The sequence below is a fragment of the Mustela nivalis genome, assembly GCF_964662115.1.
Source record: "Mustela nivalis genome assembly, chromosome: 12".
Taxonomy (NCBI): domain Eukaryota; kingdom Metazoa; phylum Chordata; class Mammalia; order Carnivora; family Mustelidae; genus Mustela; species Mustela nivalis.
In genome coordinates, this window is record NC_139031.1 from 44,769,431 (window position 1) to 44,791,139 (window position 21,709).

Genomic DNA, 21,709 nt, shown 5'->3' on the forward strand with positions numbered 1-21,709 from the left:
GAGCCACCCACGCATTCCCCACTTCCCAACTCTTTATTGAGCCCTCCACTACCTGAAACCAAAACCAAAGATACTGTAAGAAAACTACAGACCAATATCCTTCATGAATTTGGATGCAAACAAATCCTTAGCTAAATACTAATGAATCAAATCCAGAAATATATAAAAAGTATAGCTTTAACATTCAAAAATCAATGAAATTCATTACATAAATAGATTTAAAAAAGAAAACCCATATGATCATTTGAATAGATAAAAAGCATTTGACAAAATTCAATATACATTCATGATAAATCCTCTTGGGAAACTGAAACAGAAGGCAACTTCCCCATTATCATAAAGGCTATCTATGAAAACCCTACAGCGAACATCAACTTAATAGTGAAAGGCTGAATACTTTTCCTTTAAATTCAAGAACAAGCAAGGTTCTCAGCTTTTAGGGCTTCCATTCAAATAATACTGGAGATGCTGGCCAAAGTAATAAGAGAAAAGCAAAGAACGGAGGAGTCAGGGAGAGAAGAGCACACAATAAAAAATCAGGAAGTAAGACACATAGGTTAGAAAGGAAGAAATAAATATTTTCTATCTTTGGATAGTATGTGTATACAGAAAATGACAAAGAATATACAAAAAAGCTAGTGGAGTTGAGTTTAAGATCATAAGATATAGAGTCAATGTACAAAAATTGTTTTTACATAACAGCAGTAAACAACTGGAAATTAAACTTTGAGACAGTGCCATTTTTGGTAACATTAAAAAACATGAAATTTTTAGGGGCGCCTGGGTGGCTCAGTGGGTTAAGCCGCTGCCTTCAGCTCAGGTCATGATCTCAGGGTCCTGGGATCGAGTCCCGCATCGGGCTCTCTGCTCAGTGGGGAGCCGGCTTCCTACTCTCTCTGTCTGCCTCTCTGCCTACTTGTGATCTCTCTCTGTCAAATAAATAAATAAAATCTTAAAAAAAAAACATGAAATTTTTAAATTAGGTATAAATCTTTAAAATATATACAAGGTCTATATGCTGGCAATTATAAATTACTGAAGACATCTTAATAAACTGAACTAAAATACTCTGTTTAGTTGCTAGAAAAGTCAATACTATTAAAGATATTAACAAATGATGTACAGATACAATGCAATCTCAATGAAAATAGCAGGAAGACTTTTTGTGTAACTAACAGGATGATTCTGAAATTTGTATGAAATAGCGAAAGAACTAGAAAAACTAAAATCGGGGGTGGAGGGCCACGGGGAGTTGGGAGGCCTTGCACTACCCAACCCCAGGACTTACTACAAAGCAGTAACCAGCACGTAGTGTTAGAGAAGAGCAGAAACAGAGAGAACAGACAATCCAGAAATAAACCTACCCATGTAGGGATAATGGATTTTGACAAAGTATAAAGACAATTAGAGTAAGAATAGTCTTTGTAACTGAGCAGAGCTAGAGTAATTGGACATACACAGGCAAAAAAAAGGGGGGTAAAAAAAAAAAGGACCTCAACCCATACTTGACACATTAAAAATTGGAAATGGATTAGACTAAATAACACCTAAATATTCTAGAACAGTGGTCAGCAAACTAAGGCTCATGGGCCCAATCTGACCTGTTATCTGTTGCTGTAAGTCCAGTTTTACTGCATCACCCATTCATGCACGCATTGTTCACGGCTGCTTTCATGCTACAACACAGACTCCATGGCCTCCAAAGCCTAAAATAATTACTATCTAGCTCTTTATGGGAAAAGTTTGCTCACATCTGTTCTAGAAGAGATAGAAGAAAATCTTTGTTACTCTGAGTTAGCCAAGATTTCTTAGATTCACCAAAACCATGATCTGTAAAAGAAAAAAAAAAACCCCAAAACTGGACTGCTGTCAAAACATGTCTGCTCTTCGGTAGATATTTAAAAATAAAAAGACAAGCCATAGAACTGGAAGAAAATATCTGCAAGTCAAATTTTTGATAAATGATTTGTGTTTAGAATATAAAAAGAATTCTCAAGATTCAGTAACTAAAAAAACAAAACCCAGTTTAAAAGAAAAATGTATGAGTTTAACACTTCGCTTTTAAAGATCGACAAGAAGAATGTGAAAAAATATCATCTGTTATTAGGGAAAGAGAAATAAAAAACCATGAGATAAACCATACGCCAAGTGTAACAAAAATGAACAAAAAAAGCATAGCAAAACTGTAATCATCACTCCCAACTCCCCTCCCCCATCAATACTGAGTTCCAGTGAGGCTGTGAACCCCCTCTGGAATTTCCATACATCATGGTGGGAAGACAAAATGGTACTGATGCTTCAAAAAACTGGCAGTTTCCTGTAAACATGGAATTACCATAAACCCCAGCAACCCCACTCCTAGAAAGGCACTCAAGAGAAATGAAATCTGTTCACACACAAAAACCAATAGGTGAATGTTAAGAGCAGCTTTATTTGTCATCAGCATAAATTGTAAACAACCCAAATCTCCTTCAACTAGTAACTGGATGAACAGAACATGGTACACTGACAATGGATTACTGCTCAGCAATTAAAAAAAGCGAAATACTGATACATACAACAGGGATAAAATCCCAAGTGATTCAGCTGAAATAAGTGGGCTCAGTATCTACTATACACCGCGCGTGATAACAGGCCATTGTTTAAAACAAAAAACTATAGGAAGAAAATAGACTAGTAGTTGCCAGAGGCTTGAGCTGGGGGAGGAAGGGGAGCACTGGGCCCTTTCTGGGTGGTAATGAACTGATTTCTATCTTGTGTTGATGGGTGTGTGAACACACACATTTACCAAAATTCATACAATGGCACACTAAAAAGTGTGAGTTTTACCTTATGTAAATTACATCTTAATAAACTTTAAAAAATGACAATTATAGTAACCCAGTCTATGTAATCTCTAATTTCTGTGGATTCTCATTCACATTCAGGTTGTTTGCATAACTCGCAAGGATCTCTATGGCTTGCTGCTTCTTAATCTTGAAACACCATTAAAGACTTGGGATGAGCCTTTGTCCAGACTGTCCTGCTTCTGTCAAGTTCAGATTCTGTGAATCTTGGCCCATCCAACCATGCGTACTCCAGAAACTAATCCTCAGGAAAGCAAATCTGCACCAAACTCTCAGGAAAATTACCTTTTTTTTTTTTTTCCCCTCAGATGCTCCAAAAGCACCAATATAGCCCTCTTTTCCAGGTCACAAGTCTTGTAGCTTTGTTGTTCCAGTGTTCCATTTCCCTCCTTGGTTATAGATTTTCACCCAAAAACTGACCTGGGAGTTTCCATTTTTTCATTTCTTTGTTGTTGTTTTTTTTTAATCAACATTTTATTATTTTTAATAGTCAGCCATTACTATTACTATCCAGCCAGAAACTGAAGTCCAAAAATGCTTTTATTACATAAGTAACTGATGTAGTACATGATAAAAATTCAAACCTTAGAGGAGTACAAGAAAAAAGGAAGCCATTCCAATGCCCCATCCACCCAACTCCAGTCCCACCCAAATCTACTCCTTAGAAGTCCTAACACTCAACAAACGAGCTTATTTGAGTTCTTCTAACAGTTCTATCCTCCATCCCTCCCATCAATATCCTTCCATCTCTGCATGTTTCATAAACTCCAATGTAAAAAGGTAATATTCCTTACACTAGATCTGCTTCCTTATCACACTTCAAGTATGTTAGTTTTATTACTTAGCTTACTGAGAGCCAACTGTATGCCAGGTACAGACTAATCTGACATTGCAGCATTTACATTCTGGAAGGAGAAAGAGGAACAGTAACAATTTGTCAGATACTTGTTCTAGAAAAAAAAACAAAAGCAGGAAATAGGGAACGTGGGGATGAGAGCACATCAGTGAGCATGGCCTTTATAAACTGCTGGTATACTTAAGGAATTTCTGGAGCCAGGAATCCCGTACTCGGATTCGTAATTTCAAGTTCAGTTGCCTACCACTGGTTTGTTGGCAGGGTGTGTGTGTGTGTGTGTATGTGTGTGCAAATAATTTAGCCTCCTCAAGTTTTCTCATCTGTGAAGATGAGAATGCAAATCCCTTTCTGATAGGGTTGTTGTGAGGATTAAATGAGAGAGTTGTGCTGAGTACAATGGCTGGTGCTCAAAGAACGCTCTAAATATAAGCGATCACTTTTATTAGCATAATATCGTAACACAAAACTTTGAACAAGATCAAAAGGCTGATGTGACTAGCTTAACTAAAATAGATTTACACATCCCAACAGAAGTTAACATATCAAAAAATTACAATGATATACTTTAAAATAGTCACTGACTTAAAAATATCGAGTGGCTATTATGCACCTAAATCAGTTCTAGGTTCTGGGGATATAGCAATGAACAAAACAGAGAAGATCCCTGCTTTCATGGAATCCACATTCCAGTGGGAGAGATAATAACCAAATATGATGAGGTCAGATAGTGCTAAGTGCTATGAAGAAAATTAAACAGTGACGAGGATACAGAACAGTGAGTGTGGTCTTCATTAGAGTAATCAGAGTACTCTACAGGGTAGTCAGAGGCAGCCTATCCGAGTGACATTTATGCAGAGTCAGGATATTAAGAGCATAAATATTATATATAAATACCAGTTCTCACCATTCATTTTTAAATACCGGATCTCACCATTCATTCTTTCTTTTTAAAGATTTTTTTTTTTAAGATTTTATTTATTTATTTATTTGACAGACAGAGATCACAAGTAGGCAGAGAGGCAGGCAGAGAGAGAGGGGTGGGGGGAAGCAGGCTCCCCACTGAGCAGAGAGCCCGACGACGCGGGGCTCGATCCCAGGACCCTGAGTGGCTCAGTGGGTTAAGCTGCTGCCTTCGGCTCGGGTCCCCATTCATTCTTATTCCAGCACCAGCATAATGGGACTTTAAAAGCTCAAGTAGGTGATCTTCCAAAAATAAAGCAAAATCTACCTACCAAGACACTTACTCAAATATATTGTGCCAAAGAAAAAGTGCTATAATTTTTAAAAGTAATAATAGATGGATTATATATTTAAATGTACCAAAAATAAATTATATATAGAAATACCAAGAGAGGAATGCCCGGGTGGCTCAGTTAGCTGAGCATCATGATCCCTAGGTCCTGGGATCAAGTCCCACGTTGGGCTCCTTGCTCAGTGGGGAGCCTGCTTCTCCCTCTGCCGGTAGCACCCTCTGCTTATGTGCTCTCTGTCCCTCTGTCAAACAAATAAAACCTTTAAAAAAAAAAAAAAAAGTACCAAGAGGAGATTCAAGCAAGTATTTATGTAAACTTAAGATGGGTAAAATCAATTAAGTATGATCACAAAAGAGAGAAACAAAGGTAAAAATTGATACATGTGATTATTTTTATAAAAAGGTAAACATGTTGAAAAAAGCAAAACAAAAAAACCATAGGAAAAGAACACTATCATAAATAAGACCCAAAGTGAAATGACATACTGAAAAACACATTTGAAATGTGTATTAAAAATATTTTAAACCATAAGGGAAAAAACCAAACAGGCAATGGCCATAAATGAGTAAGTTGCAAGGAAATACAAATGGCCAGGACACTAGTGAAAAGATATTCAACTATAGTCAAAATTAAAGAAATGTACAAAAACTGGTTTTACACTTATCAGAATAGCAAAGATGGAAAAATAATGAGAAAATTCAGTTTTTTCCAGAGAAACTTGAAATCCTATGTCAAGTATAACAAACAGCTTAGAATTTCAACAATAGCACTGTAAATGAAATCATAAATATTTCAGCAGTTCTGTTACCAGCAAATATGTAAGATTTATATTTAATGGGAAAAACATTTATGATGTACTGTTGAATGCAGAGGCTGAAAGATAGTACTTGGTGTGACACCATGCATGTAAAACTATTGTTTACACAGATTGATCAGCAAAAGTATAGTTGCCAGATACTAAGGGTGATTATCTACCTACAATGGGATTTGAGGTAATACTACCTTTCCATTGTCTGTGTGAGTACTGACATACTTACTTTTAGAACCATCCCAAAGAAGAATTTCTGGAAAGCAATATACTAACTTGACAGTTGGCTAACAATTCAAATACTTAATAGAAACCATCAACATGGTTTGAGTTTTCACCCCACTACACAAGAAAAAGGGCAGGGGTATTTGTAAAGCTACTGGAAAGCCAAGATTATGGTCAATTTGATCGAGTAAGGGAAAAAAACCCCAGTCGAGAACTTTCCCATCATTTGTATGACACCATCTTTACTTTATGCAAAAATGTAAAACTACCCTAATATTTTACAAACTGGCATTCCCTATTTTTTTAGTTCAAGTGACATGAAAAATTTCCATTTCTAAGCCATTCTACAACATATTACAAATGTATAGTTATCAAGATTATAGTTTGGTACTGGCGTAAGGACAGACATGGATCAATGAAAGAAAACCAAGAGTTGTGAAAAAATCCATACATTTAGAGTCAATTTATTTTCAATGAGAGCAAGATACATCAATGTGGGAAAGAATAGTCTTTTCAACAAATGGCGCTGGAACAACTAGAACAGCATATTAAAGAATGAAGTCGGACCCCTACACCTCGTATTGTACACAAAAATTAATTCCAAATGGATCAAAGACCTAATGTAAGGGCTAACACTGTAACACTCTCAGAAGAAAACACAGGTGTAAACCTTCATGACTTTGGATAATGAGGAGATGGTTTCTTAGATGACACCTAAAGCACAAGCAGTCAAAGAAAAAAATTTGGATAAACTGGACTTCAGTGAAAACTTCTGTGTTGCAAAGGTCCCTATCAAAAAAGTGAAAAGACAATGCATAGCATGGGAGAAAATATTTGCAAACGATATTATGACAAAGTCTAGAGTCCAGAACATATTAAAAGAATTCTTAAGGAGCGCCTGGATGGCTCAGCAGGTTGAACATCTGACTCTTAGCTTCCGCTCAGGTCATGATCTCCAGGGTCATGAGATCAGGCCCCAAGGTCAGGCTCTGTGCTTAGTGGGGATTCTGCCCCTCTCTCCGTCCCTCCCCCCTTCTGTCTGCCCCCTCCCCTCTCCCCACTCCCATGCACTCGAGCACAAGCACACTCTCTCTCTGGAATAAATAAGTGTTTAAAACAATTCTTAAAACTCTGTAATAAAATAATTTAAGTGGGGAAAGAATCTGAACCAACATTTCTTCCAAGATAGACAAATGGCCAATACGCACATGAAAAGATGACAGAAATGCAAATCAAAGCCACAATGAAATACCACTTCATAGCCACTAGGATGGCTATGTTAAAAGAGACAATACCAAATGTCAGGTGAGGATGTGGGGAAATTAAAACCTTTACACACTGGCGGTGCAAGTGTAAAATGGTGCAGCCTCTTTGGAAAAAGTTCGTCCGTTTCCATGATGTTAAACACCAAGTTGCCATACATATGACCCAGCAATAATAATACTAGGTACATGCCCAAGGTAACTGAAGTATGTTCAAAAAAAGCCTTGTGCACAAATACACACAGCAGCATTATTCAAGATAGCCGAAAGTGTTAACTCAAATGTCCATCAACAAAATGAGATGTATCCATAGAATGGGACAGTATTCAGCCACTGAAAAAAAATGAAGTACCAATATGAGGTACAGCATGGATGAACCTTGAGAATATTACACTAAGTGAAAGAAACCGACACAAAAGGACACATACTGTGTAATTCCTTTTAATGACATGTCCAAAATAGGCAGATCCAAAGAGAGACAAAGTAGATTAATTATTACCAAGAGCAAGGGAGATGGGGAGAATGGTGCATGACTACTGATGGGTACAGGGTTTCTTTATGGAGTGATGTAAATGTCCTAAAATAAGACAGTGATGACTGCACAGCCTTGTGAACATTCTAGAAACAATGAATTGTACGCTTCAAAAATATTTTATGGCATGTGAATTAAAAATTTTTTTAAAATGTATGATGGCAAACTTCTTGCCTGACAGTATGTAAGACATAAGACAATGGGGGCATACCTTTAAAGTATTTAAAGAAAATAAAACAAAAACAAACAAAAGGACTATTGCAAAAATTTAGGCCCAGAAAAATTTCTTTCAAAATGAAGAATTTCAAAACTTACCACAAATCTGCAGTAATCAAGACAGTGTAATACTGGCATCGTTACAGACATATAGGTCAATGAAACAAAAATTAGCCTAGAAACAAACCTACACATATAAAACTATTTGATTTTCAACAAAAATAAAAAATTAATTCCATAGGGAAAAGATAGTCATTTCAACAAATGATCTGGGACAAGGAGAGTCATGGATCAACATAAACCCAAATACTTACCTTCATATAGTATACAAAAACTCGGCTTGTGTTGTATCACAGATGTAAATGTTAGAGTGATAGAGAAAATCTTTATGACTTTGTATCTGGCAAGACTTTCTTAGACAGGAGTAAAAGCATGAACAGGAAAAGAAAAAAAAAACACTAATAAACCAGATTTCATCAAAATTGAAGAACTTCTGTTCCTTCAAAGACACTGTTAAGAAAATGAAAAGGCAAGCCATAGACTGCAAGTATTTGCACATCTTTTATCTGACAAAGTATTTGTACGGAGAACATATAAACAACTTCTATAACTCAGTAATAGGATTATTCACAACACAATTTAAAAATGAGGAGCCTGGGCACCTGCGTGGCTCAGTTGGTTAAGCGACTGCAGCTCGGGTCATGATCCTGGAGTCCCGGGAGCGAGTCCCGTATGGGTCTCCCTGCCCAATGGGGAGTTTGCTTCTCCCTCTGGCGCTCCCCCTTCTCATGCTTTCTCATTCTCGCTCTCAAATAAATAAAATCTTTGAAAAAAAAAAAAATGAGGAGCCCCACTAGACTTTGGGAATAACTGGGTAAGGAGTATGGCATATTTTCTCCTCAAAAACTTGATAGAACTATTCAATCATTTTAGAACTCTAGAAAATGACCACAGGCATGCAGAAAACTGAGAAACTCAACAAAACCTTCCGAACCTCCGAGTAAAAACTGTGGGAATCTGGCATTTTAGCCCAGAGCAGTTTCCCTATCCTTCCACGCCACACATATCCACCCACAACCTCCTAAGTTCTGTGGCACTGTAGTTCTACTGGAGTGGGGCAGGCTGTGAGATCTGCAGCCTCCTTGCTGGAAGGGGCTAAACTGATTGAGAGCAAAAGGTGGGCAAAACTCAGGTTCAGGGATATTGCTGGAAACATCAAATCTTGGTGGCGGTCAGGGGAAGGCCAACACTGCAGCTGGCCTGAGGTTGATCTGAGATACTAGTTGCAGTAAGCAAGAGACAATCATCACAACAACGGAAACAGAACACACTGATCTGGTGATCTGGTGATCTGGCGAGGAGGTAATAGTGAGCGAGCCTCTGACGCTTCTTGCGGTGGGACAGCACATACAGATACACGCATATAACCTGGCAATTCTACTTGCAGGTACTTACCAAGACAAATGAAAAAACCAATGTCCACACAAAGAGTTGAAAGCGAATGCTCATAGCAGCCATTATTCATAATAGCCAACAAAGTGGGAACAATCCAAATTTCCATCAACTGGTGAATGAACAAATGTGGTATATCCAAATAATAGAAAACTATTCAGCAAAAATAATTACAAACGCATGTTTAACACGGGCGAACTTGCAACACTTTAAATGATTTTATGGTGTGTTAAATTATACCTCCACAAAACTGTTAAACATAATTGGGATAAAGATTTCAACAGACCTACCACCAAAAGACCAACAAAAATGACAAAGGATATTATTAATGGTTAGATAAATTCAAACTAAATCACGAAATACCACTGCAGACCCACTAGAATTAGGCCAAGGTTCAGAACACTGATGACAGCAAATATTGGCAATAATGTGAGAAAACACAGCACTGGGGGGAATGGAAAATGGTACAGCCACTTTGGAGAACAGTTTGGCAGTATTTTAGAGAGTAAAACAAATATTTACCATAGGACTCAATTATTCCACTCCTCAATATTTATTCAAGCGAACTGAAATCACATGTTCACATAAATATTTTTTTATCAATGTTCACAGCCACTTTGTTCGTAACAGCCCAAACCAGAAAGAGCCCAGTCCACCAACAGAAAAGTGGCTAACAAACTGCAGTATATTTGTACAATGGAATACTACTCAGCAATAAAAAAGAACTGATTCAAGCAGTAACACTGATGCCTCTTCACAAGACAGGCTGAGCAAACAAGCCTTCCACAAATAAAGGACAAGCTGAACGCAGCTAATCTACAGTGACACAAGCAGATCAATGGCTGCCTAGGGGTAGTGGATGGATGGGTGGGAACTGGGCATATGGGGGTTTGTGGTACTTTTTGAGGGATGATGGAAATGTTCTCGATCTCAGTTGTGGTGTTGATAGTTGCACAGGTGTATGTATGTACCCAAACTCATCACACTGTACACTTACGATGAATGTTGCTGTATATAAATTATAACTGACTGGAGTGGCTTTTAAAAAGCTGTGAAGAAAAAAAAATCTGATTAGAACTGTATCACCATTCTTACTGAGGAAACAGGCCTCTGAAATATGGAAATGAGCTAACAAGTCATCCTGGCTGTTTCTCCTGCAATCCTAGTGTTTGTAGAGCTCTCAGCTGTTTTCACCTGTTTAGCGGCACTGACACATACGAGGGTCTGGCGCCAGCAGGAAACTGTTAACAGAGGCACAGTCACAGAAAGTAGTTTCCAGTGACTTTAAATTAATCTTACGCCTTGAAAGATCTGACACAAATGCTTATTCAAGAACTAGGTTTCACATACCATGTTATTTATATATTTGCTACACCATGCCTCATCACCAGCTTTTGCTAAAAATATGGAACCGTAAGCTCTGTAAGGGCAGAAACTCTTTTCCGCATCAGTGTACAGTGTACAGTGTCCCTCACACAGTACCATACTTCTATCCAACGTTCAATACATATATGCTAAATGAACCCACACTTCAGTTCACTCTGCCATTCCAGTTCAAGTTAACTCCCACACAGTCTTCAGGCTAAGACAACTTCAAGATGACCAAGATTAAGGGGAAATCAAAGGAAATGGAATGGAAATCACACAACTACTCCTGTACAGTGTCTTTCTAGTGATTGTTCTGAGTGTAACAGAATGCTATCTCTGAATTATTAACTGCTGCATTTTTCATGCCTTTCGTTCCTGGTTGCTTGTGGCAACTGACTCAGTGACTCACTGGAGCTGCTGCTTCAATAGGAGACACAAGAAGCAAAACCAAGACACCATTGCTCAACTTTGACGTCAAAGGTGTTTTCTTTTTTTTTTTTGGTTTTTGTTTGTTTGTTTTAAATAAAGCCAAAGGAAGCAACATGACCCTGAAAGCTAAAAAGCTTTTGATTTGTCGGAGCTGAGTTCTGGAAAGGACTTTTAGCAATTTACAAACTTTGGTGAGCAAAGTGGAAAAAACAAACCAACCAAGGATCTCAGCTTGGCTGGAACAGGCAGTTTATTCTATGAACCACAGAGTTGGGAAGAATGGGTAATGACAGAACAGTCTGCTTGTTCAAAAAGAGATGTAAGCTGTAAGGAAAGAGAACTGTAGCTCGACTTTAGTTGTAAAGTTCTAGGACATGCTTGGCACTCCCCTCCTCAATCAAGGGCCGGCACCCCATCTGGGGTGCGTTTAAGAAAACACCAGATCAACTTGTAGACTGGCAGTGCAACAGGACCACACTGCAACAATGAACTCAGACTCTCTGGTGCGGGGTGGGGTCAAGGCCTTAATATCTTTAAAAAAAATTGTCTTCCCTTCCTGCCTCCCAAGCAGATCTTATCTTCGGCGAAGTTTTAGGGATTACTGATTTGCAGAGATCCGAAGCTGAAGAGTGCACTATACCTGTCTTCCCCCGGTGTAGCGGTGTAGCGGTGTAGCGTCCTTGTGACCAAGCTCCCTGGCAATTCCACTGCTGACTCCCTTCAACAGTGCCCTTGAACACAGAACCCCCACACAAAGCAGGGAGCAGCTTACTGAAGACAGCTCAGACTTCACCACTGGTGGCTCTCAAAGCTGGATTTGGAAGTCTCGGTTTTGTGCATGAGGGTCTGGTGGACAAGTTTAGCAGTTTAAGCATGGATGTGGTACAAAGTTTACTCCTGTAAGGCCTGAAACTCCAGCAACTGTTCCCACAGGGCTCTACGCAGGGGACACCTTGGACTAGAGCTATTCATCAGCACAGCTCACAATTCCTGTTGGTTGCCACAAACACACCAACTCCTATCTCTAACACTGACTCAGTCATTCAGAGCTTGTGCATCTTTACCAACACTGTAGTCATAATAAAAGCCAGTAGCCAGTGAGAGCAAATAAAGAGGATTCCTTAAATAATCCACCTTTTCAAGGTACTTCCAGGACAAAATGAAGAAACTCTGACTCAGTTTAGTAACAAAAGAGGACCAGCTCTGCTCATGTATAAACCTAATTAACTTTCAGAGACCAAAGTCTTTAACAAGTTGGAATTACAAGACCTTCAAAAATATTTAGGATAGGGGCGCCTGGGTGGCTCAGTGGGTTAAGCCGCTGCCTTCGGCTCAGGTCATGGTCTCAGGGTCCTGGGATCGAGTCCCGCATCGGGCTCTCTACTCAGCAGGGAGCCTGCTTCTCTCTCTCTCTGCCTGCCTCTCTGTCTACTGTGATCTCTCTTTGTCATATAAATAAATAAAATCTTTTAAAAAAAATATTTAGGATGATAGATTAAGTGGAAAACCAACCTTCCAGACTCATCTAGACCTACTGGCCACTGGTCACATATGGCTCTTGAGTACTTAAAGCATGTCTATTTCCAAATACAGATGTGCTATAATATACATCAGACTTCAAAATCTGAAGAAAGATATAAAAACATCTCACTGATGATTTTTATACCAACTACGTGCTAAAATGACAATAGTCTAGATATTTAAATACCCCACGAAGACCTTGCCTTTGCAATGTCTGAACTCCAAACAAAGAACTGTATGCTGATTCCCTTGTTGGAGATCCTCTAAAAAGGTAATAAATATCCTTAACATTTACAGATTTAGTAACACTTTCATTTATAAATGAGCTACTTTAAAAGGTTCATGACATACAGTTATCTGATATTTTTCTGAAATATAAATATGCATTGCTAGTAGTATACAGGTTTGCTTTCAGTCACCCAGCTACTAAATTATCAAGCCAATCAGAAAGAATTTAAGTCTCGAACTGACTTTGTTAGGAAGTTATTTTTTTGGTCAGGTCCTTTTTAACTCTCATAAAATAATAAATACTGAATTCTTAAGTTCATGGGGAAGAACCAGAGGAATAAGGCACTATCTGGCAGAATTTAACAAATGGTATTATAATTACAGCATCATTAAGGTACTGCAGAAAAAGGATTTTCACTTTATGTGAGAAGTCAAATCTTAAATCATGCAAATATATTTTTGAATATAAGGGGTTTGTTCTTTTGTTTTTCCATTTCAGGACAATTCTCTCTAAGGTATTAAGTTTCTATTATTCTAACGGGCCTTGCTTTGTAGGAATTCCTGGTCTAGGAAGTTCCAAGTTAACTACTGGTCTATCTTTGAACCAATTCCGAGAAACCTGTGATAAGTCTGGTATCCTCAGAGATATGCTGTATTAGATTAGGGAATCTGTGAGAGAAACAGACTCCTTGACCCAATATAATACAAGGACATCCCAGGGTTTCTGCTGCTTCTCCAGGTACTAAATAGAAGCTTATCAGTCCTCTTTTCCTGTCCTTCACTAAACAAAGATAATCATGAAGCACCCACTGGCAACCACAGCCTTCCAGGAACTAATAAACCTCTCCGGTCCTCCTCTAGCTTAACCTAACCCACCTACTGCAAAGTAGCACCCATCCTTCCTGTATACCAACTTCTACAAATACCCTTCCGACATAGCTTCCGAGTGGCTGAGAAGACTGGCATAATGGAAATGGTCCTAGACAAAAGGCCCAGAAAGGAAAATCTCAGGAATCAGTCTTAAAACTCAATCTTTCATAACATGGAGAAAAGTACAGATGGAGTTGTCCTGGTCTGGTCTTTCATCCCCCATGTGTAAATGATTACCAAGCTGAGTTCCTTTCCCTCTCTAAATTTTTAAGTTCTTCATCTTTCCTTTCCCTATTGTCATTCCTTAGTTTTGCCTCTCCGTTATTTAGCCTGAACTGCTACATTATCTAACAAAGTCCCTCTGCCTCTAGTTTCATTCCTCTCTAATCTTTTGAGTAAATCTGATGAGTAAATCTGACTGTCCTTTTCCCGCCTCAGATCCTCCAATCGTGCTTTGTCACCTGCTTACTTCTCTGGGCAGGGCAATTCTCCAAGAATGTCCTGCTTGTATGTGCTATGCTTCTCTGCCTTAGCAATACCCTTACCAAACCTTCCACTGCACGTGTCCTTTTATCCACATTCCCTGGTGTTATGTGTGATCTATTTGTTCTTAAAGACTTTGTTTCATCATTCCCTTGCCTAATTCAGTGACCTTCCTCACTACCCCCACTGTCCCTTGTGTACATATCTGTAACAGCAATTATTACTCTTTATTACATGCTTGCTTACTTATTTGCTTCCCACACTGAAGATTAAGGTCTTAGAGGTTAGCTATCTTAGACTGCCATATTCTTGGTCCCTAACAGTCCACAGAACCAAGTATGCTTAATACATAAGCTGGGACAGATGATCTCTAGATCTGAGAAGGAAGGAAGAACAGAACCCACAATGTCTCCTATTATATACATAGGTTTCTTAAACTCATCAGCTAAAGTCCAAGACATTACTCTTCTACCTCATGACTGCGGAGAATAACAAAAATTATTTATTCATGGATGAGCACAAACACTTTTATTGTCTCTAATAACCCCTAACATTATTATTTACTGTGTGTCTGATGCATACATGTACTTTCCCCACTAAGCCTCACAATAATCTTGAGGTAGGCAGTAGTTTCACCTCATTTTATAGGCAAAGGAAGAAGGCACAGAGAAATTAAGCATCTCGCCCAAGTGAAAAGAGATAGCAATCCAGGCAGTCTGGCTTCAGAACCCATGTTCCTTACCGCTCTGCTACAAAGCTCAATACCTCCTGCATCATGAAAACTGTGCTTCGAAAGATTAAGTACTCCTCTGTTTAATTAAAAACACAGTATTACCAAATACAATCTAAAGTTTAAAAGTTATGATCACACATTAACAGACCATTCCTTCCCAAAACTTAATAGCTCTACTACAACCATATTTCAATTAAAAAATTTACAAGTAGGTTTCACATTAGAAATTCCAAAGTACATTTTTACTTAGGGTAATAAAGAACTCTTCATTCACTACCACCGCATCATTTCTCAAGCTATTTTAGACTTTTAACTTAATAGGTATACAAAAATAGATAAACTGTGACATCAGTTAATTCATGGTAACCATTCAGCAATCAGATAATTCTCAATTTTACTGTAACATGCTGTCAAGTTCTAGATATTACAGTGGATAGGATGCATTTCCCTAAAAACATTCTCTTATTTTCTATTTCTAAATAACAGGATAATATGGTAACATCATTTGGAAATTTTATTAAAATGTCAGTAATGAATCGTTCCATCTTAGTTTATAACTTACCAATATAAGTTATTCCTAGTACACTTTCTAAATTTCTTGTGATGGATGCTTTTGATAATCTTATTTAACAGGAAAATACTTTCTAATAGAGGAATGTAAGAGGTATTACAGAAGAGTCACTTTTGAAACCATGAACAAAGCAATGAAGTAAATAACTATTATTACTGTGATTTTCTAAAAAAAACTGATACTCAAGCCATTGCAAAGAAGTAAAGTATAATGGATTCTAATAATAAAGACCAATACCATCATCAAATTGCAAAATCTCTTTTTACCTCCCTAGAGGGTTAACTGTATCATACGCACACAGGTGTCCAAAATGCTGTTGACTAAAATGTAACCTTTACAAAATGCTAGTGCCAGGTTCACTGGTAAGAGAGAACAAGCAGAACTAGTTTATAAACATAAACCATTGGTAGCTATCAATCTCAGCACATCAAATAAAAAAGGCAGGCATAAAATTTTTTAATAGGAGAAATCAGTCACTTATTCTAAGACTTGGGGTCCGGATAGATGCCTCAGTCTAGGGTAGAGCTAATGTCAATGTTGGTTAACAGATATTACAATATTTTTTTCCTTTATTTCGGGATGTGGGTATATGCCATATTGCTCTTTGCTTCTCTACGAACAAGAAACCAGTAATTTATCTTATTATTAGACGCTGGTCTAAAATGAATGATGGCTTAAATATCTGAAAATATACGAACTCCCCTAAGTATAGCAAGTGCATTTCTACAGTATTTAGTGTTGCTATTCAGTGTTTCAGTTAAAACTTAGTGTTTCAGCTAAAACTTAATATTAACATTTTCTGGTTTCCTTTAATGCTTTTAGTTCTAGGTATTTCCCACTCAATTCAGGAATTCTGTAATTTAAAAACAACATTCAGGTTCCTAGCTTACACACAGCATTCATAGACTATGGCACTCAAAGCACTGCCTGGGTTAGTCATTATCAAAATTTCACCCATTCAGTTGTTCCCCACTTAAGAATCACCACTAGGAGTATACCAAGTAGCAACTTCCTCTAAAGAAGACAAGGAAGTAATTTTGTTTCAGAATGAAAAGATATAGAGAAGAAAAATAGACAATAAAACAGATAATTTAACTATTGTTATTCACAATATAGCAAAGAAAAAAACCAAAGTTACACACTTCCAAAAAAAGGGGTATGGGGTGATAGGCCAAAGACAAAATACTGGCATGCTGGAATTTTTTTTTTTTTTTTAAATATCTGTACAAGAACAAGGGACACTTCACATTTAATACATTGTCTGTATGTATTGAGTTCACCTCAGGATAGATCCAACTGCAAGAAAATGGCCCCAATGAACTAGAAGATTTCCTGCAACTAACAAACTGTACTCACAATTAATAAGCAACATTTATCTCTATGCAGTTTTACAAAGTTCCCAATAATCTGATATATATGGGAACTTCCTCTATGGAAAAAATAAGATGGGTTGGATACCACTATTGATGCATAATATAGATATCAACTAGATAGGAAATTCAATTATTCTTGAATATTTAGAAAGAGTCTCATGCTTTGTTCAAACGTAGTAGCTTATCGTTAAGAAATTTCCCTTCCTCAACTCTCCAAGTTTGTAAATAAAATTAGGTAATATTTACATTTAATTTACTGTCTTTTTCATTTAAAGAAGTATCTCTTAGTCTTTCTATACAGTAGTTCATTTAAACAACTGCTCTTAAACTTTACTATACCCAAAATAGAAATTAAAATGAGCTTTGAAAAGGAAATCTACCATTTTCACAAATACATTTTTAACCTGAAATCTTTTCAAAATACATATTGCAAATATGCTGACAGTGCCACACCCTCAGGCATTTTGGGCTACATTCTAATAGTGTTTAGTGGGTGAGAACTGAAGTAACAGTGAAACATTTAAAATAAATATAAAACTTGCACTGAGAAACCAGAACTCATATAGCATGCGACAGTTAACAACCTGTCCTTTTAAATGTTCAGCTATCACCCACCCCCCAAAAATGTAGTTCTAGAAACCATTATTTATATTTCAATCACAAACACTGCTCTTAAAATACAATCTATATCGGATTTATAACCAGATCTTAAAAACACAGATTAAGATGCAGTTTAGTCTAATTTCTCTGGCAGAGAGTCAAAAGTAGAATAGAATAATCTTACTGTCTCTTATACATTCTGGCAAAAACAATAAAACCCAAAAAGCCAGAACAAATGAGTCAAAATTGACAATAAACCCATTATGAAGAGTGGCACTAAAGTGAAATTTCAGAACATACCGCTTTCTAAGTATGTAAGTGCAATCTTACTGGAAAACACATATTTACAAAGATTCTAGAAAGCTACCACCAACTTTATGTCTAGGTTTTCGATCTTTATTTTGTCTCCATGATATTCAGTTGTCAGTAGTTTCAAGCTACATACGTAAATATATCTGGTGTGATTTTTATATCCTACTTAGACTATTCAGTGTCCACATACAGATTTACAAATGTCATAAGTGACATTATGTAGAATATTGTAATATTTTCCAGAGTAGTAACTTTGACTTTGAATAAACACCAGAGTATCTGGGCTATTAAAAACATTTTCTTTTCAATTTCTAAATTCTTCTTTTTAGGGAATCATTGACAAGAGACCAAACTTAAAGTAAAAATGCCAAGCTTTGTCTATTTTAACAAAAAAGGGATTGCTATAAACAGACCTTAAGTAAAAACTTCCCTAGACAAGAATTAATAATTGAGTAGCACTCAACACAAATAAACACTTAACTTTCTTCTACAACACAGGAGCCTACCCTGTAGCAGCCGCGGTGCAGAATCCTGGGACAGTCTGAGGCTGAGCAAGAGACTGAGGGTGCAGGATGGGACAGAAAGAAGGAAAAGGACGTAAACTTAAAACTTAATAAAATTAAAAAGCCAAAGAGTAAACTGTATCAGAAAATCAAATTCCAAGAGAATATTAATAGGTAATTACCACAGCCAGAGTCAATCTCTGCCTTCAAGAATGGAAGACAACAAAACAATTCTTACCATCATACAATATACCAGTAGTAGAAAAAAATGAATTATTCACAGAATATTCTAAGAGGCTTTTCCTGGGGTGACTGGGTATGTGTGTACGTGTGAAAGCTTACAAAATTAAAAATGTGAAGCAAAATGGATTCGTATTAAGATTTCATGATAATAGGAAAAAATTTAGGGAAAGAATATTTTCCTTGAGGCAAGAGTATTTCCCATAACTGGTTTAAAAAGCACCTATGAAAACATGCTGTCCACTGTCACAACCAAGATTTTGGATGCTTCTGTCAACTGCAGCATAACAAAAGGCATTTCACAGCATAACTTTAGGGAAAATGTTATCTGGTCTAGAATCACACAGAAAGCAAAGAAAAACTTTTTTAATTGTTTCTAAAACACTAATTTTTCTGGGTAGCAGCAATTTGCTCCTGTACGTGCCCTTTCAAAAAATATGAAAACAGAACCAGAAATAGGGAAAAAATTTGAGAATAAGAATAGCAGCATTGAATAGAAAGGCAAATACTTAAAGTTTAAAATAAGGAAACAGTACTGTGCAGCTTTCAATAATACCAAGTAAAGTGCACTGCTTAAATGTTCACTGATAACATTTTCCCTATATATTGAAAATATGAAATCTACTTATTGGTATCTTTTTATATTAAAAAAAAAAAAGGACATTCACTATTGTAGCCCTGATAGCTCTCTTCCAGTATTTTTTAACCATTCAGATGTATTTTATGGGAATATTTATTCACATAATTTTGCTTAATACATTTCTTTCTACACAAGACTGAATTTAAAAGTCTCTATAACATTTTCAATTACAGTAATAACACATTAATAAATTATAAATTAACAAAATCTTCATATTTGCTTTAAAAAATCATTTATCAAACACTACCTTCCAGATTATCTGGAAAATTAAAGATGCAAATTGCTATAAATCTGGCATCCCGATTAAATTCTGATTTTTAAAAGTATATAAAATGTCCCTCAAATTATTCCAAGTTCCACTCAAGAAAATTTTATTTTACCCTTTTCATAAGTTACGAAGTTTACAACCTGCTAAACATTCTATCCAAATGTGGGAAAACTGTCTGGAGATGCAAAGCACAATAAAATAGTTACATGAAGAGAACAAATAAAAATACCCGTTAAAACAAAGTTATTATAGCTGGCAGCACTTAAAATTGGTAATTTGTATTTTTTTAAAAAGTTGCATAGCTGCAAGATGATTCATTACTGATTAACTATTGAGCGGTTTTACTTACGAGGAAATAATAGATTTAACAAATTGCAATTCAATCGACAATCTTAGATTTAGTTCATTAAAATATAACTATGTAACCTGATTTACTCTTTGGACTGCATTCTGGTACTGTTACACCTTTAATTTCAAATATTAACATATTTTAGCTCTCCTATGCAGAAGTCTATTTTCCACTCTTGGGGGAAAAAAAATAGAAGAACTTGAGATCATGGTCTACATTCAGACAATGTTTTACTGCTTGATTACATTTCTTGTTTTCACATTTAAGACTTTAATTTATAAGAAGTACATTATGCGGTCTTCAGTTTAAGAATAGATGAATGCAGAAACATCGTGTTGGGGAAAAATAAAGTGACCCCCAACTTAAAACCAAGTCAAACCACAACTAGTTGTGCAGCTCTACAGAACTTAATAAAATCAACTTCTAAATCAGTTAACTTTGGCGTCTGAATACAAAATGTTTATCAGTGTTACCTATGTAGATGACTATTAAGGGATGTGCAGCATTTTCAAAATCCCTGTGTGTCCTTTATATGCATGTTTGGTACACTGAGTTCTGTGGCAACTGTCCTCTCTTTAGCAGGGTTATCCCCCTGTATGATTGTCCATCTCTGCATTACCAAGTCTCACAGAACTCAGATTTCTGGCTGAGTATGCCTGCAGTTTTTTCTTTTTCCAGAGACAGATCCTCATATCCTCTCAGTTTTTCAAGCATCTTGGAAAGACAAGAAAACCTGTGTGGAAGCAGATGCATTAGGTTTAAGCAGTGGTTCACAGTACTGACACCAATCAAAATACAACACCCATTTCCCCAGGAACACTGCTTTGGTGGCTATCCATTATCATACACTTACTATTCTTAAAAACTCCTAAAATTAGTGTTCTGCAAAATAAAGGAGAGAAGGACCAATTCAAGCTTAGAACAGTTACAAAAAATAGCCACCACATAACACGTTTTCTCCCTCCACAACAAAGACCACACCAGAGTACAGAAAACAGACAACACGCAACACCTACACACCACCTATTAATCTTTCTCCAACTAACAACTTCCACTTAAAATAGTGAACAATTTCCTAACTAATCAAAACCTTAGATTGTTATGTGTATCTATTTTGGGCTGTCCATTAAATTCTTATGCTGAAGAACATCACAAATGCTAGATGTGCTGCTGCTATATGTCATGGGTTTTTTTTTGTTGTTGTTGTTTTTAATGTTTTAACAACAGGGATGCCTGGGTGGCTCATGTGGTTAAGCATCTGCCTCCGGCTAAGGTCATGATCCCTGAGTCCTGGCTTCATCAGGGCCCTTGCTCAACAGGGAGCCTGCTTCTCACTCTGCCTGCCACTCCATTTGCTTGTGCATTCTCCCTGGCAAAAAAGTAATTATCTTTGGGAAAAAAACAAAACAAAACATATTTTCAGCAACAGTAAAACCTCTTCAAACACACAGGTTTAATCTGAGACAGCAAAAGGGATGGGAGGAATTTATCACCTGACAAGTAAGAGCAGTCAGAACTTGAAGCAAACACTTGAGTGAAGATATTCTACATCTGTAAATTTGTAAAAAGGACTTTAAGATGCAGGAGATTCCACTGACTTGTAGATTTGTAAGGGCCGCTGCCACTGAACTAAGGTTCTATATATATATATACACATATATATACATATATATGTATATATATTTTTAAAAAATCAATAAAAAGATAACACTGACGCATAAGGAAACTGAAATGCTGCTTAAAACCAACATGCACAGACTATGAGATGCGA

At 36.9% G+C, this 21,709-nt stretch overlaps 1 protein-coding gene and 1 long non-coding RNA gene across 3 annotated transcripts in view; one reads left to right on the forward strand and one right to left on the reverse strand.

Annotated features, from left to right (window-relative positions):
* The window catches only part of ZNRF2 (zinc and ring finger 2), a gene marked incomplete at its 5' end in the record, with an annotated part of 380,791 nt that overhangs the window by 266,729 nt on the left and 92,353 nt on the right, over nucleotides 1-21,709 (reverse strand). Inside the window, one exon of one of the 2 annotated variants that reach the window (XM_082692877.1) lies at nucleotides 19,397-20,671. The exons of the other annotated variant lie outside the window; for it this stretch is intronic. Of the gene's footprint in view, nucleotides 1-19,396; nucleotides 20,672-21,709 lie in introns of those variants that run through there. 2 annotated transcript variants of the gene reach the window in all.
* Nucleotides 4,851-20,269, forward strand: LOC309845212. Its single transcript, XR_014301108.1, has 2 exons — nucleotides 4,851-12,547; nucleotides 14,777-20,269. It is a non-coding gene; the product is annotated as an uncharacterized lncRNA (long non-coding RNA).